Raw genomic sequence first — 15,596 nt, forward strand, 5'->3', positions numbered from 1 at the left:
CAGGAGTGTGCTGGCAGACAGCAAGCTGGTTTGAAGTGTGTCTACTTCAACACCAGAAGTATCCAGAATAAAGTAGGTGAGCTTGCAGTATGGAGAGGTACCTGGGACTTTGATGTTGTAGTTTTTTCAGAGACTTGAATAGAGCAGGGTCAGGAATGAATGTTGCAGGTCCCAGGGTTTAGGTCTTTCATTAAGATCAGGGAAGGTGTGGCATTATTAGTCGAGGATAGTGTTACTTTGTGGGCAGCCCAATATTGGCCACCTGTATTTTACCATCTCTTTAGTGCCCTGCAGTTTGGCTGCTTGATGTAAATAAGGTCAACAGGCAGGGGCTACGAGACTACAGATGTTTCTGCACCAAGATATGTTCTGCTTTCTATTCTTTCAAGATGGTGGCAAAATTGGATTCTCCAGCCAGAGCTTGTGCACTCCGTTAATTTCTTATTTTCTCTTTTTTTCTCTTTTGTGTTTTTTCTTCCTTCTTTCTTCCAACTTTAGCGCACACTCAGAATCTTGGCCTTAGTGCAGACTTGACATGGCATCCTCTTAGCCAGCATGGCTGTCTCTTGGTGATCTGGCCCGGTGGTGTCTCAGCCTGGCATGGCAGTCTCTTGGCCTGGTGTGGTGCTCTGTCAGCCTGGCATTGTGGTCTCTTATCATGGCCTGGCAGTCTCTCAGCCTAGTGTGGTGGTCTCTCAGCCCAGTGTGGTAGTCTCTTGGTAACCCAGCATAGCTACCTCACTGTATCCCGGCAGCGTGGCCGAAAAGTGGACTTCTGGTCTCAAGGTGAAGCCCGTTGCGGTCAAGAGGCTAAGTGCCAGTGTGAACTGGGTTGAAAGGACTGTTATTCTGATTTTATATTTCCTTATTTTTCTAATTTATTCCTATGATCTGTAATGCTTGGCTTTTCTTTCTATATTTTTCTAATTTTCTTTTCTCTAAGAATTTGTACTTTAAGAATCTGTACCAAGGACTTTGCCCCTAAGACGGCTCCAGGAATGATGACTTGAAAACTTTTCACTGTATTCATTTTGAGTGCACGTGACAATAAAGCTAATTCTAATTCTAATTCTACCCCAAAGCAAAATTGACTCAGCTTGATTAAACCATAGAAGTGCACATATGTGAAATATTAAAGGAAACTGGGCAAGCATTAATTTCATTAATCAACAACAGAAAACTGCATCGATACTCCTAAAATTCGCAGATCTCAAGGACTCAGTTAGCAGTTGCTTAATTTTTTGTAAAAACATGCTCCTCATGATTCACTTTGCATTTTGTGTTACTTTGCATTTCTTGATACTGCAGGTTTTCTTTCATTCCTTTTCATATATTTTGTCCCGAATACTTTGAGAGTGTTGACATCAATAATCATTGAGTTACCTTACCTTATAGACCTTTTATGCATTGCTTAACAAAAATGATTTTCCTCTATAATTTCTTCCAAACACTTTAATGAACTTGAATTTTCTATGGAATAATGGCTGTACAGAATGAATGACAGCTGTGTGTACAATCTGAGTTGATTTAAATGCTATTACATATTGTTCATCCAAATAATAATCAGAATTATAACATGTACAATCCATAAAAATATAGTTTTAACATACTTTTGTAATATTTCCCATCACCTTTCATTACTCTGCACAAAATGTATTTTGTTTCATTGCTGGTTCAATTTCTTTATTAAAATGGCTGATCTCATGTCGGACAGCCTACTGCCTTCAGTATTTGGGTTAATTTGACAAAATATGGGAAGGTAAGAAATGAGCAATTAGTAGAAAAAAATAAGGTGAGAAAAAGTGATTTTATTTCCTAACCTCAGTTTGTGACAAAATCTAGTAATCTCCTGACACGTCATGAGGTTGATAGCTATGGTTAATCCGTAATTCAGAGCAGCAGACTCAGAGGAGCAATTACATAGAAAGAATTGGAGGGTAACGTAGGCCGTTAAGAGATTTGGATTGGATCTTAAACCAATTTTGCTTGCAGACTTGCCTCTGCTCTCTGGAGTTATGCTTATATTTTAATTAGCAATATGATAAAGGCACTATATATTGTATAAAATATTAAGGAGATGCAGAATTCTTAAAGTCGATTCAGAAGAACCTTTTTAAAAGATATATAGTAAGTCTACAAGAAAAAGACCTCTTTCTTTTATTGCACAGAATATCATATACAGTTCTCTTCAAACAAATATTACAAACCTGTTCCTTCTTGGATTTGCTACATTTTTGCAAACAAAAGAAATTTCTTTAAGCTTTGCATCTTCTCTGAATAACGCAGGATCTTGTGGAGTCTACAATACCCATTCCTTTCTTCATGACGACTCCTCAGCCAATCAGAGTCAACTTACCAACTGCTCAATATCCCAGTCTCCTGTAGTGCAAATTGTGGTGGTGGTTTTGAAATTTACATTCTTGCATTTGTTCTGGTGAATGCAAGATGAAATCATCAGTAACATGTCTCTCTTTTCAGCAGTGTACAATTTCTTGACTACCCCAAGCAACATTGTAGATGGTACTAAAACTGTTTGGTTAGATTAGATTAGATTAGATTACTTACAGTGTGGAAACAGGCCCTTCGGCCCAACAAGTCCACACCGCCCCGCCGAAGCGCAACCCACCCATACTCCTACATCTACCCCTTACCTAACACTACGGGCAATTTGGCATGGCCAATTCACCTGACCTGCACATCTTTGGACTGTGGGAGGAAACTGGAGCACCCAGAGGAAACCCACGCAGACACGGGGAGAATGTGCAAACTCCACACAGTCAGTCGCCTGAGGCAGGAATTGAACCTGGGTCTCTGGCGCTGTGAGGCAGCAGTGCTAACCACTGTGCCACCGTGCCGCCCACTAATGATGGTGAGGAGGAAAGCGAGAAGCGGACTTACTTGATGGATAGAAAAGTAGCATATTATATTCAATATGAAGTAATGTAATGTATATGAGAAGGGAAAAAAGACAAGAAAATACATAATAAGTGGTAAGATAATCTGGTACAGAGAAACAGAGGGATCATGGAGAACATGTCCTTGAATCCCTGAAATTAGAAGGACAACTGGAATTTTGTCTTCACTTGTTGAGACTAAGGGGACTATTATACAACTCTCAATGAGATATTTGAAGGTAGTGCGCCATAAAATAAAGCAGACAGCAAGCCAGTCACCTTTTCACCCATTTCTGAGCAGTCCACCATACTATTGGGGGGGAGGGCAATTAGTTGCCAAGAGCCCACCTGCTATGAGATTAACTAAGGCCCTTAAGGGAACAGCTAATGGCAATTCCACCTCTTAATTCCACCTCTACTACCATAAAACATCAATGGGAAAAGTGGAGAGAACTTAATTATCTAGTCACTTTAACAGCTTAGGCTAAATCGTGGAAAGAGAAGGGGTTACTCTGTTGGTAGGCACAATGCATATCAGACAGCCAATCCAAGATGGTATATCCCCTTTGTGGTAAAAACAATGACTGCAGATGCTGGAAACCAGATTCTGGATTAGTGGTGCTGGAAGAGCACAGCAGTTCAGGCAGCATCCAAGTAGCTTCGAAATCGACGCTTCGGGCAAAAGCCCTTCATCAGGAATAAAGGCAGTGAGCCTGAAGCGTGGAGAGATAAGCTAGAGGAGGGTGGGGGTGGGGAGAAAGTAGCATAGGGTACAATGGGTGAGTGGGGGAGGGGATGAAGGTGATAGGTCAGGGAGGAGAGGGTGGAGTGGATAGGTGGAAAAGGAGATAGGCACGTAGGACAAGTCCGGACAAGTCATGGGGACAGTGCTGAGCTGGAAGTTTGAAACTAGGGTGAGGTGGGGGAAGGGGAAATGAGGAAACTATTGAAGTCCACATTGATGCCCTGGGGTTGAAGTGTTCCAAGGCAGAAGATGAGGCGTTCTTCCTCCAGGCCTCTGGTGGTGAGGGAGTGGCGGTGAAGGAGGCCCAGGGCCTCCATGTCCTCGGCAGAGTGGGAGGCGGAGTTGAAATGTTGGGCCACGGGGCGGTGTGGTTGATTGGTGCGGGTGTCCCGAAGATGTTCCCTAAAGCGCTCTGCTAGGAGGCGCCCAATCTCCCCAATGTAAAGGAGACCACATCGGGAGCAACGGATACAATAAATGATATTAGTGGATATTAGTGGATATTAGTGGAAGGCCTTCTTCTTTAGAGACCACAATTTCCCTTCCCACATGGTTAAAGATGCCCTCCAACGCATCTCGTCCACATCCCGCATCTCCGCCCTCAGACCCCACCCCTCCAACCGTAACAAGGACAGAACGCCCCTGGTGCTCACCTTCCACCCTACCAACCTTCACATAAACCAAATCATTCGCCGACATTTCCGCCACCTCCAAACAGACCCCACCACCAGGAATATATTTCCCTCCCCACCCCTTTCCACCTTCCGCAAAGACCGTTCCCTCCGTGACTACCTGGTCAGGTCCACGCCCCCCTACAACCCACCCTCCCATCCTGGCACATTCCCCTGCCACCGCAGGAACTGTAAAACCCACACCTCCTTCCTCACCTCTATCCAAGGCCCTAAAGGAGCCTTCCACATCCATCAGAGTTTTACCTGCACATCCACTAATATCATTTATTGTATCTGTTCCTCCCGATGCGGTCTCCTCTACATTGGGGAGACTGGGCGCTTCCTAGCAGAGCGCTTTAGGGAACATCTCCGGGACACCCGCACCAATCAACCACACCGCCCTGTGGCCCAACATTTCAACTCCGCCTCCCACTCTGCCGAGGACATGGAGGTTCTGGGCCTCCTTCACAGCCGCTCCCTCACCACCAGACGCCTGGAGGAAGAACGCCTCATCTTCCACCTCGGAACACTTCAACCCCAGGGCATCAATGTGGACTTCAACAGTTTCCTCATTTCCCCTTCCTCCACCTCACCCTAGCTCCAAACTTCCATCTCAGCACTGTCCCCATGACTTGTCCGGACTTGTCCTACGTGCCTATCTCCTTTTCCACCTATCCACTCCATCCTCTTCTCCCTGACCTATCACCTTCATCCCCTCCCCACTCACCCATTGTATTCTATGCTACATTCTCCCCACCCCCACCCTCGTCTAGCTTATCTCTCCACGCTTCAGACTCACTGCCTTTATTCCTGATGAAGGGCTTTTGACTGAAACATCGATTTTGAAGCTGCTCTATCCCCTTTGTGCCTCCTCCAAGGCCTCAAAAATCTTACCTTTCACCCTATCTTCTCCTTTTGCTAGGAATTATGTTCCATACCTGATCAAACTCCCCAGTTTTACCTAAATGTCTAGTATACAACTTCCTTCTTCTCAGGCCTCTTTGTAATTCTAACTGCTGTCACTGTGGTATTCTAACAATACGGGAATGCTCACCTTTGAGGGTGAGGAGGGGCACGAGTTAGATAAAGTATAAATTTACTTTAGCAGCTAACCTCATGGCAGTGCTGCAGTCTCAAGACACTTGTAAGAATGTTGTATCTAGTCTGCACTGAGTGCATGAGAAAGTGCATTAGACACAAGAAAATATCACATTTCAAGAAGCCATACCAGTAAACTCCTGTCAACCACATACAACTGAAACAAATTTATTAACATGTTATTTAATTAGATATAGACAGGTGAGAGAAAATGCAATCCCCAAATTACGAACCCATACAAAATCATCCAATTATATTTATTTTTTCTTTCAGGTCTATCAGTCGGAAACCAGGAATTTCCAGGAACCAGGAACAGGGTGTAATCTTATAGGGGTCTGAGTGAGGTGAGTAATGAAAAGATGTATAGTAGAATTGGCCAAGAAATCTGACTAGGCCCATCTCAACATTATGTTTGTCTTGCTCCATCTTTATACTTCTCACAAGTGGCATGGTGAGATTCTGACTTGGCGGCAGCGAGCTGTGAATTGACAGGGATTAGCATTTGTTATATACCTTGTTAACATCACAATTCACCTCATTAATCTTCAGCCTCCCATTTTGCCAAGGCCTTGTTATAAAAATGTGGTTGTACTGTACCTTTCAGAAAATTAAAAGCGATGCAGAACTACTGGACAGTACCAAGTATTCTGAACAAGTTACAATGTAACCATTTGGTCCAGCAGCTAGGGTAGCTGTTGCCTGCAGACAAAAAAAAACAAATTCAAATTAGGCCAATCAGTCTAAATTATACCCTGAAAAATACCAAACTCCAATCAAGTTTCAATTTAGTATATTGACAATATTAGAAGCCAATGACACAATCCGATGCTTTGGGGATATAAAACCAGGGAAAAATTGATTAGTTGGGGAGAACTGCCAAAAGGCCAACAGATGTAGGCTGCTAGTCAGACCTCTTTGAGAGGTACCTGTCTAGAGGAGTTTGCACAGAGAAAAACATCAGTACTGACCTGGAGAGCAAACCTACATAGGAAGATATAAAGAGAAGATTCGACCGCTGGCTGGTTTCGAAATTTGAATTTTTCAGTCAATCTTAAGGGGGGGTTTTATCGGACTAGTATTATAGAACGGATAGTAAAAGATAGGCTAGAGGAAGGAGCTGTAAATAGTTAGTTAATTATTCTCTGTTATACTTCAAGAAATAAAGTTGTTAATTTTTACTTTAAATAGTTCTGTTGCCTCTCAAACTTTCACAGATTATTGGATAGGATAAATTTTTTTCTGTGTTGCTGGTTTAAATTAAGCAGGAAGGTATACCCTGTGTCGCAATGGTTTGGCTGTTCATCGACAAGATTTGAACTGGTTTAGACAGATTTGAATAGATTTTGGGGGAAGAAAAATCCCAGCAGATTTAAACACTTGCAGGTTAGTGTCCTAGATCTTTAAATAAAACATAGGTGATGCAATTTGTTTAATTTTGGTGATTTGTGGTTGATTAAATTAAAAGTGAGAGAAATGGTTCTTAAAATTGCTAAAAAGCTTCTGGGATTTGAAGATGATTCTCAAATTTTCCAAAAAGGTTTAGAAGGAAAGAAAAAGGCCATACTTTTAGAATTAGCAAATAATTTAGATTTGGATTTAATCAAGGACAAAGGTAAAGCTGAAATTGTAAGGAAATTACTCAAACATGTAGGTGTGTCAGAGAAACAGACTAGTACAGTGGAAGCAGAAAAATATGAATTATAATTGAAGACAATGGAGTTAGAAGATAAACAAAGAGAGGGAGAGGTAAGAGAGAGGGAGAGAGAAAGAGAAAAAGAGAGAGAGAAGAGGGGGGAAGAGAGAGGAAAAAGAGAGAGAGAAGGTTCTTAGCTGAGCAAAGAAAGAGAAGAAAGGGAGAGAGAGAGAGAGGAGAAGGAAAGAGAGAGAAGGTTCTCAGCTGAGTAAAACGAGAGAGAATTTGAATATGAGAAATTGTGATTTAGTCAGCAAAGTCAAGTTAACAGAATGGAAATTAAAAGAGAAGGTAGTGATATATACAAATATGTCAAAATTCTGCCACACTTTGATGAGCAAGATGTTGAAGCCTTATTTATTTCATTTGAAAAATTGGCTAGGCAGATGGAGTGGTCAGAGGATTTATGGGTAATGCTAGTGCAGACTAAACTAGTTAGCAGAGCTAGTGAGGTATTTGTTGCGCTGTCAGATGAGGGGTCAAGAGATTATGAAGATGTTAAATAGGCTATTTCAAGTGCTTATGAATTGGTACCAGAAGCATATAGACAGTGTTTCAGAAACATAAAGAAGGAACCAGGTCAAACTTATGTTGGGTTCAAAAGAATTAAACATAGTCATTTTGATTGATGAATGTGTGCTTTGAAAATAGATAGGACCTTTTGAGGCTCTACAAGAGATTATTCTGCTAGAGGAGTTTAAAAACTTACTTCCAGAGATGGTAAGAATTCACGTGGAAGAACATAAAGTTTTGGAAGTGAGAAGGGCAGCAGAATTAGCAGATGAACACATGTTGGTGCATAAGACAAGCTTTTGGCCAGAATTTCATCCTGTGAGGGATAGAAGTTGGGAGAAGGAGAAATCCTACACTACAAAACCAAGAGTAGAGAACACTGGTGAGAGTTGACCACAAGTTAAAGAAGAAGCACAGGAGTGTGGAAAGGAGGTAAAAGGACTCAAGTGTTTCCACTGTGGTAAAGTGGGATATGTAAAGTCACAGTGCTGGTTGTTAAAGAAGGGCAATATGGGAAAAGGTGTGGTCATAGAAGCTAAGCCAGTGGAGGTAGTAAAGGAGACCCCAAGAAGAGCCGAGGAGCTGCAGGAGAGTGCACAGCCTAGGCAGGGGCTGGGTATGGAGTTAGTGCATGATCTTTACAAAGAATTCACCTCTGTGGGTAAAGTTTACTCAGAAAGAACAGGGAGAGAAGGACAAGAAATTATAATTTTGAGAGATACAGGATCTGACCAGTCAGTGATAGTAAGAGATGAGTGAATATGCACTCTTTCTGATCTGTTACCCAAGAGTGGGGTAATTTGTGGGATAGAGGGACAGAAATTTAGCATTCCCCCATGTAAGATCAGGTTGGAGTATGAATTCAAGACTGGGGAAGTTACAGCGGGAGTGATTGACAGAGTGTCAGTTCCAGGAATTCAGTTTGTTCTTGGGAATGATTTGGTAGGATCCAAGGTGGGAGTGATACCCCTTGTTGTGGAGAAGCCCAAGGAAGACTAAGAAACTGAGGAGTTAAAACAGAAATATCCTGGTATTTTCCCAGACTGTGTGGTAACCAGGTCCCACGAACATAAGTCACATCATGAAGTGAAAAGTAAAGAGAAAGATGAAGGAGTTGAGGTTCAGTTAGCAGATACCCTGTTTGATGTAATGGTGCAGGAAAAGCCTGAACAGGCAGAGGGTCAGACAGAAGTGTTTAGCCCTGAAAGGCTAATGGACTTACAACAGCAAACAAGATGATAAAAGATATATATGTGGATGTGTACTCCGAAAAGGAGGGCAGAGAATATTCCGGAAGATTATTATCTGAAAGATAGAATCCTAAAATGGAAATGGAAACCACAGCAGGTTAGTGCAGACGAGAAATGGGCTGGAGTGCACCAGATTGTGTCGCTGGTAGCATATAGACAGGAGTTGTTGGGGGTAGCACATGAACTACCTGTAGGATGTCACCTAGGAGTACGAAAGATTCAGGCTAAGGTACAAAAACATTTTTATTGGCCTGGAATGCAGAAAGATTCATTAACCTTTGCTGAATGTGTCACACATGCAAAATGGTAGGTAAGCCACAGGCGGCAATAAAACCAGCACCTTAGTTGTTAATGCCCCCATTTGAAGAACCTTTCACATGGGTTATATTTGATTGTGTAGATCCCCTCTTGAGAACTAAAAGTGGGAACCAGTACTTGTTAACCATAACGGGTGTGTCTATCAGATTTCTGGAAGCAATTCCATTATGGAGTATCAAGGCAAAAAAGGTGAGAGAGAAGTTAATAGTTTTCTTCACATGGTATGGGCTACCCAGAGAAATTCAGTCAGACCAAGGATCAAATTTTACTGCTGGGCTGGTTAAGGAGGTTATGAATAGCTTAGGCATATAGCACTTTAAATCCAGTGCGTATCATCCTGCATCCCAGGGAGCTTTATAAAGGTGGCTTCAGACCTTGAAGACCACTTTGAGAGCAGACTGTCAGGATTACCCAAATGATTGGGGTAAAGTTATCCCATTCATATTGTTTGCAATTAGAGATGCCCCAAGTGAATCTACTCAGTTCACTCCCTCGAGTTAATATTTGGGCATGAAGTGAGAGGTCCTTTGAAATTAATTAAAGGAAAATTGACAGGACCAAAGTTGGAGATGTCACACTTAGATTATGCATTGGATGTGACAGAGAGATTAAATCGAATAGGTGAGTTAGCTAAAGAGGGCACAGTATAGAATAAAACAGCTGGCAGATAAAAACTCTGAGATGTTTTCCCAAGGGGATGATGTATTAGTATTGTTACCAGTGATAGGAGATGCCTTCAAAGCCAGGTTTAGTAGTCCCTATCAAATTGAGAAGAAGTTGAGTCAGGTGAACTATCTAGTAAAGATGCCAGATGCAACAAAAATATATCAGATATGTCATGTGAACATGTTGAAACCATATTATACTAGAGAAAAAGAACTGGAGAAACAGGAGTCAGTTACTGCCCTGCAGAGCTGGGAATCAAATCCAGATGATGTGGATTTTGATGTGCCTCAAAATAGATTAAAAAATGAAGACGTCCTGGAAGAGCAGGATAGGTTAGTAAGCTATCTATCTCAGGAGCATAGAATGCAGTTGAAAGATTTGTTACTGCAGTATAAGGGCATATGTAAGAATCAGATGGGGAGGATTAATGCAATTGTACATGAAGTAGACATAGGGAATACTGCTCCAATAAAATAACACCCCTATCGACTTAATCCTTTCAAAGCCAGACAGGTCCAAATGGAGTTGGAGGCCATGCTCGATGAGGACATCATGGAACCAAGCCAGAGTGAGTGGAGTTCGTGATCATCTTAGTTCCCAAACTGAATGGGACTCAACGATTCTGCGTGGATTATCGGAAGGTTAACGCCATTACAAAACTGGACTCATATCCAATTCCTAGATTGGAGGACTGTATGGAGAAAGTTACACAAGCCAGTTACATCATCAAGTTGGATGTAATGCCTGGTTACTGTCAGGTACCTTTATTAGAGACGGCAAAAAACATTTTTAATTTTGTAACCCTGAATGGGCTATATCAGTTTAAAGTGCTGCCCTTTGGAATGAAGAATGCACCCACCACATTTCAAAGCCTCATGAACAGAGTTGTGGCTAGGTTAACAAACTGCACAGTGTATTTGGACAATGTAGTGATCTTTAGTAAGTCCTGGAAAGAACACATGGTACAGTTGGCAGAGCTCTTTGGATGACTATGAGGAGCAAAAGTGGTGAAAAACCTAAAGAAAACTGAATTTGCAGAAGCAGATGTGACGTTCTTGGGACATAGCATCACTCATGGAAGGTTGACCCCATGGAACGCAAAGACGAAGGCCATCGAGGAATTTCCATGACCAAACGTGAAGAAAGAGGTGCTTTGATTCTTAGGACTCAGCAGATTCAATTGGAAGTTTGTTCCAAATTTCAGCAGTGTAGTGGCAGCGTTAACCGATTTCCTGAAGAAGAACACAAAGTTTGGGTGGACAGAACAATGCCAGGAGGCATTTGACCATTTGAAATCAATATTAACCACCAAACCAGGTTTAGCTACATCAAACTTTTCAAAACCTTTTAAAGTTGTAATCGATGCTAGAAACATAGGAGTTGGTGCTGTACCCCTGCAGGAAAATGAGGATGAGATTGAACTGCCAGTTGAGAGCGTGGTGCTGGAAAAGCACAGCAGGTTTGGCAGCATTCGAGGAGCAGGAAAATTGATGTTTTGGGCAAAAGCCCTTCATCAGGAGGGCTGGCATGCTGTGCTCTTCCAGCACCACACTCTCAACTCATCTCCAGCATCTGCTGTCCTCACTTTCGCCCAGTTGAACTGCCAGTTGGTTACTTTTTGAAGAAGATCGACATCCATCAGAGGAAATACTCCCTGATCAAAAAAGAACTATTGAGTTTGGTACTGGCTTTACAACATTTTAATGTGTATGTCACGAACAATGTGTCGGAGATGATGATGTACATGGATTACAATCCTCTTAAAATCCTTTTAAGATGAGAATGAGACTATATCATTGGAGTCTCATGTTACCGACTTTTAATTTGAAAATTGTATGTGTTGCGGGTTTTAATTGCACAAGCGCTATCGTGGATTCAACTGATAAAGTTTAGATGTAATTTGTATTTATTTAATGTTATTTATATACAGGTATATGGGAAGAAGTTAAGGTGAACACATATTAAAGTTATCTGTATGTTAGAGTAATGTGTTTAAAGAATAGAAAAAAAGCCATCTTTTCATTATGTTGGTTCATTTTTCTTAAGGGGGGAGGTGTTATGAAGATGTGGGTGAATTGTACCTTTAAGAAAGTTAAAAGTTAACAAAACTACCTGACAGCCCCAAGTGTTCTGAATAAGATTCAATATAATCATTTGGTCCAGCAGCTAGAGTAACTGTTGCCTAGAGACAAAAAAATCAAATTAGGCCAATCAGTTTAAATTGTATCCTGAAAAATATCAAACTCCAATCAAATGTGAATTTAGTATAATACCAATGTTAAAAGCCAATGACACAATCTGCAGTAATTTGCTTTTACTTTTTGACACAATCCAATGCTTTGAGGGTGTAAGACCAGGGAAAATTGAACAGTTGGAGGAGAACTGCCAAAAGACCAATAGGTGTAGGCTACTAGTCAGAACTCTCCTGTCTAGAGAAGGAGTTTGCACAGAGAAAAAGACCAACTCCGACCTGGAGAGGAAATTTACCGAGGAAGTTATGTTGATGTATATTTTGTTCCACAAATCCGGATGACACAAGTTCCTGTACAATGGTAGATGCTTTATTATCGGACAGCCGGTGAGAGATTCCAAAATGTCTCCAAAGTAGCTGTGTCTATTATGGTGACACTTCTCCATGAATCTCTGCCCTACACACAGAGACAGTATATTTTATAGGAATTAAACAAAACATTTATCAACCAATGGCCGATTGTCATCACATAGTTTAAAGTAGGTAATTATGAATTTACAAAGCCTGATTAATGTTGATGTCCTGTGATAACGTGTGAATGGATGACAGAAACTAATTATTGTATTCTTCATGGATTATGTGTTGATGGGAAGAGATTAAGGCAGAAGGGTTTTGCCTGCTGTAAAGGGGGGATTCACATACTTATGCTAATATGGAGGGGAAGTAAGACAATGGAAGTGGGAGGCAGTTTAACAGGGTTGTGGCCAAGACGATCAGTCTTGTCTGGAAAGGGCAAAAACCTCTGTCTGAGGCTACAGGGGGAATCCACTTGTGTGGCTCCACTAGGCTCCATTTCTGAGATACAGTCAGTCTCCCCACACTGAGGTGTACTGTCTGTATTGTAAGAGTACAGGCTTTCAGTTGATAATGCAGTAAGTCCTTTGGTAGTGGAATGTTTAACCCTTGAGTCCCCAATGTGTCCTGAAAGAGAAACAAAACATGGAACTGACCCTTCTGTGGCATTTTAACTTCCTCAGATATAAAGAGAAGATTTGACCCCTGGCTAGTTTTGATATTTGAATGTTTCATTAAATCTTAATCGGGGGTTTTATCGGACTAATATTATAGAAGGGAAAGTAAAAGATAGATTAGAAGAAGGAGTTGTAAATAGTTGTTAGTTAATTATTCTCTGTTATACTTTAAGAAATAAAATTGTTAATTTTTACTTTAAATAGTTCTTGGCCTCACGAATTTTTACAGATTACTGCCCGGGATAAATCTTTTCTGTGTTGCTGGTTTAAATTAGACAGGAGGGTTTACCCCGTGATGTAACACTCTAAAGCAAGTTAAAACACTGGGAGAACTCAACATGTAAAGCAAAGCTAACACCAGAAAGATTCAACTCGCAACATGATCCAACTGACATCCAGGTTGGAAACTGGGCTCCAAATTCTCATAGCATGCTCTATGGGCCACATGCAATGGCAACCGTCATTATAATGTTAATAATGTCAAAATCATCTGCTGTTAAGGAGTGAGGAGCTGAATGATAGACAGAACACCACTCGCCTTCACATTTTCTACTCTCTTGTGGGATAGTATCCTCACGGAATGAGAAGGAGGTCAATATTAAGGGAAACAAAAGTGAGTAGCACAGCCATTACTATTGGTTCAAGTGGGGAGGCATCCAGGGGATGTGAGTTGGCAGTGTAGAAGACATATAGGTTTAGTGGTGTTGGGAGTTAGGGTTGATGAATGGGGAAGAAGTTGCAAGGAATAGTGAGAGTGGTAGAGCATGATCCTTAGTGGGAGGTGAATACTGTAGTAGAGATACAGTAAGTGTGAGGTTTCAGAGTAAAGATGGCTTATGCTAATGGAGTGCTGAAGGACATTAGCTTTCTTCCCACAGTGCTGAACATTCCTCCAGAACAGCTAAGACTGCACCAATCTGGCTGGCAACCTTAGAACAGGTTGGCATGATTGGGTGTCATGGCCTACCTTGCTGGTCCTGGGGGAGAAAGAAGTCCTTCTTCTAAACCATCCTGTCCAGCAGGATCTCCAAGCTCCGGCCCACAAAGTGGTGTGCCAATTTCCCTTGATTTGCCATGTCTGGGGCAAATGTCAGCAACTGTGCAGGACAGTTTCAGGCTGACAGTGTTTGTCTGGGTACACAATGAGCTTTTAAATATCGGAAGTGATGCCAGTGAATTTTGGAATATCCTAGAGTAGCGTGTTGTTCTAGGAACAGCACATGGCAAAGTGGGTGGTAATCAAGCTTGAGATAAAGGGGCAGGGTGGTAATTAATGAACTGAGTTTGGTAAGGTAGGGCAAAATAACCTGCTAGGCTTCAAGGTGACAAGCCTTCTAAAAAATATGATGCAACTTGCACTTAGGCAAAGAAATGTAAGGTAGAGCCCACAGTCACTGTACAATTCATCATATTGCTGAAATTGTTTTTCTCTGATTTGTTCTGGTTATTAGTTATGATTTTACAACCAGATGCCTTTTCTCTCAGCTCCCCCACATCTCTTAATGATATTTAGAAAGAAATATCTAGACTGATGTTAGAAAAAGTCTTGATGCAAACTGTTGATTGATTTTAGAAAAAGGTGTTGATAATCTCAGAATCATAAACACAATAACTTGCATTTATCTAACCCCTTTAATAGAGCAAAATATTTCAAGGCCTTCTCAGGAGCATTAACTACAGTGAGCCACATATTAATTCAGCAGAAGAAGATGATGGACAATGTCCATGACTAACTCCAGGCACCAATATCAAGTAGTCATTCATCTCATGTATTCTTCCCATTCTGGAATCAATTAGAAGTTTCCCTAAAGTCAAGCATCAAAAAAGCACTGAAATTACAGAGGCAGATTATGATTATGGGGTTTATAATATCAGGCACCATGAATCTTGATGTATGACTGGACTAATTTAAAGTAATGCTTTATTTCACACAAGTGGAGATGACTTGTGTTTTGGAGATAAAATGCACTTTATTCATAAGTTTGTTGATTAGACCTTGCCTAATTAACTTCATTGATCGAGCTGTCTGTTGGTTGGCCAAGTCTTCTATCTTGTGGCATGGCAATGCCCTTTAGAGAGTAAAATTGTACAGTTAAAAAAAAGGTTATAATTATCTTTGAGATGTTGCCTGGGATATATTATGGAACTCTCTGATCTATCATTTGAATTACTGCATAAGTATCTTAATGGATTCTAAGAATGTGCCTGTTTTGGACCCTCATGGAAAAGTGTGCTATATTGTACACCTTCCTTAAATCTCATCTGTGGACTCAACAGTAGCCTCATCAACCATAGCTGCATTGATAAACCTTGCACCTCCCCTCCCCCCCCCGTCTCCTTTTCCTCCCACCAATGCAACCTTTAGCTGCTGTACATTTCTTGGCCCTCCACTTTCCACCCAGCCATAGTTGCATATTTTGTAGTCCTTCAGTTAACACTGACAGCATTGAGAGCTGTAGAGTCATGATAGTTATATGGATAGTCAACATATATATATACAATTCTGTTCCCATGGTCATAGACCAG

General features: G+C 41.3%; 1 long non-coding RNA gene across 1 annotated transcript in view; it reads left to right on the forward strand.

The window, feature by feature from the left end:
* LOC140480511 (uncharacterized) overlaps positions 1-13,271 on the forward strand; it is a 34,336-nt gene extending 21,065 nt beyond the window's left edge. The window contains exons 2-3 of the long non-coding RNA XR_011961320.1: positions 5,682-5,752; positions 10,354-13,271. This is a non-coding gene — a long non-coding RNA (uncharacterized lncRNA). The remainder of the gene's footprint in view (positions 1-5,681; positions 5,753-10,353) is intronic.
* The last annotated feature ends 2,325 nt before the right edge of the window (positions 13,272-15,596 follow it).

Source organism: Chiloscyllium punctatum, chromosome 8 (assembly GCF_047496795.1).
Source record: "Chiloscyllium punctatum isolate Juve2018m chromosome 8, sChiPun1.3, whole genome shotgun sequence".
NCBI lineage: Eukaryota > Metazoa > Chordata > Chondrichthyes > Orectolobiformes > Hemiscylliidae > Chiloscyllium > Chiloscyllium punctatum.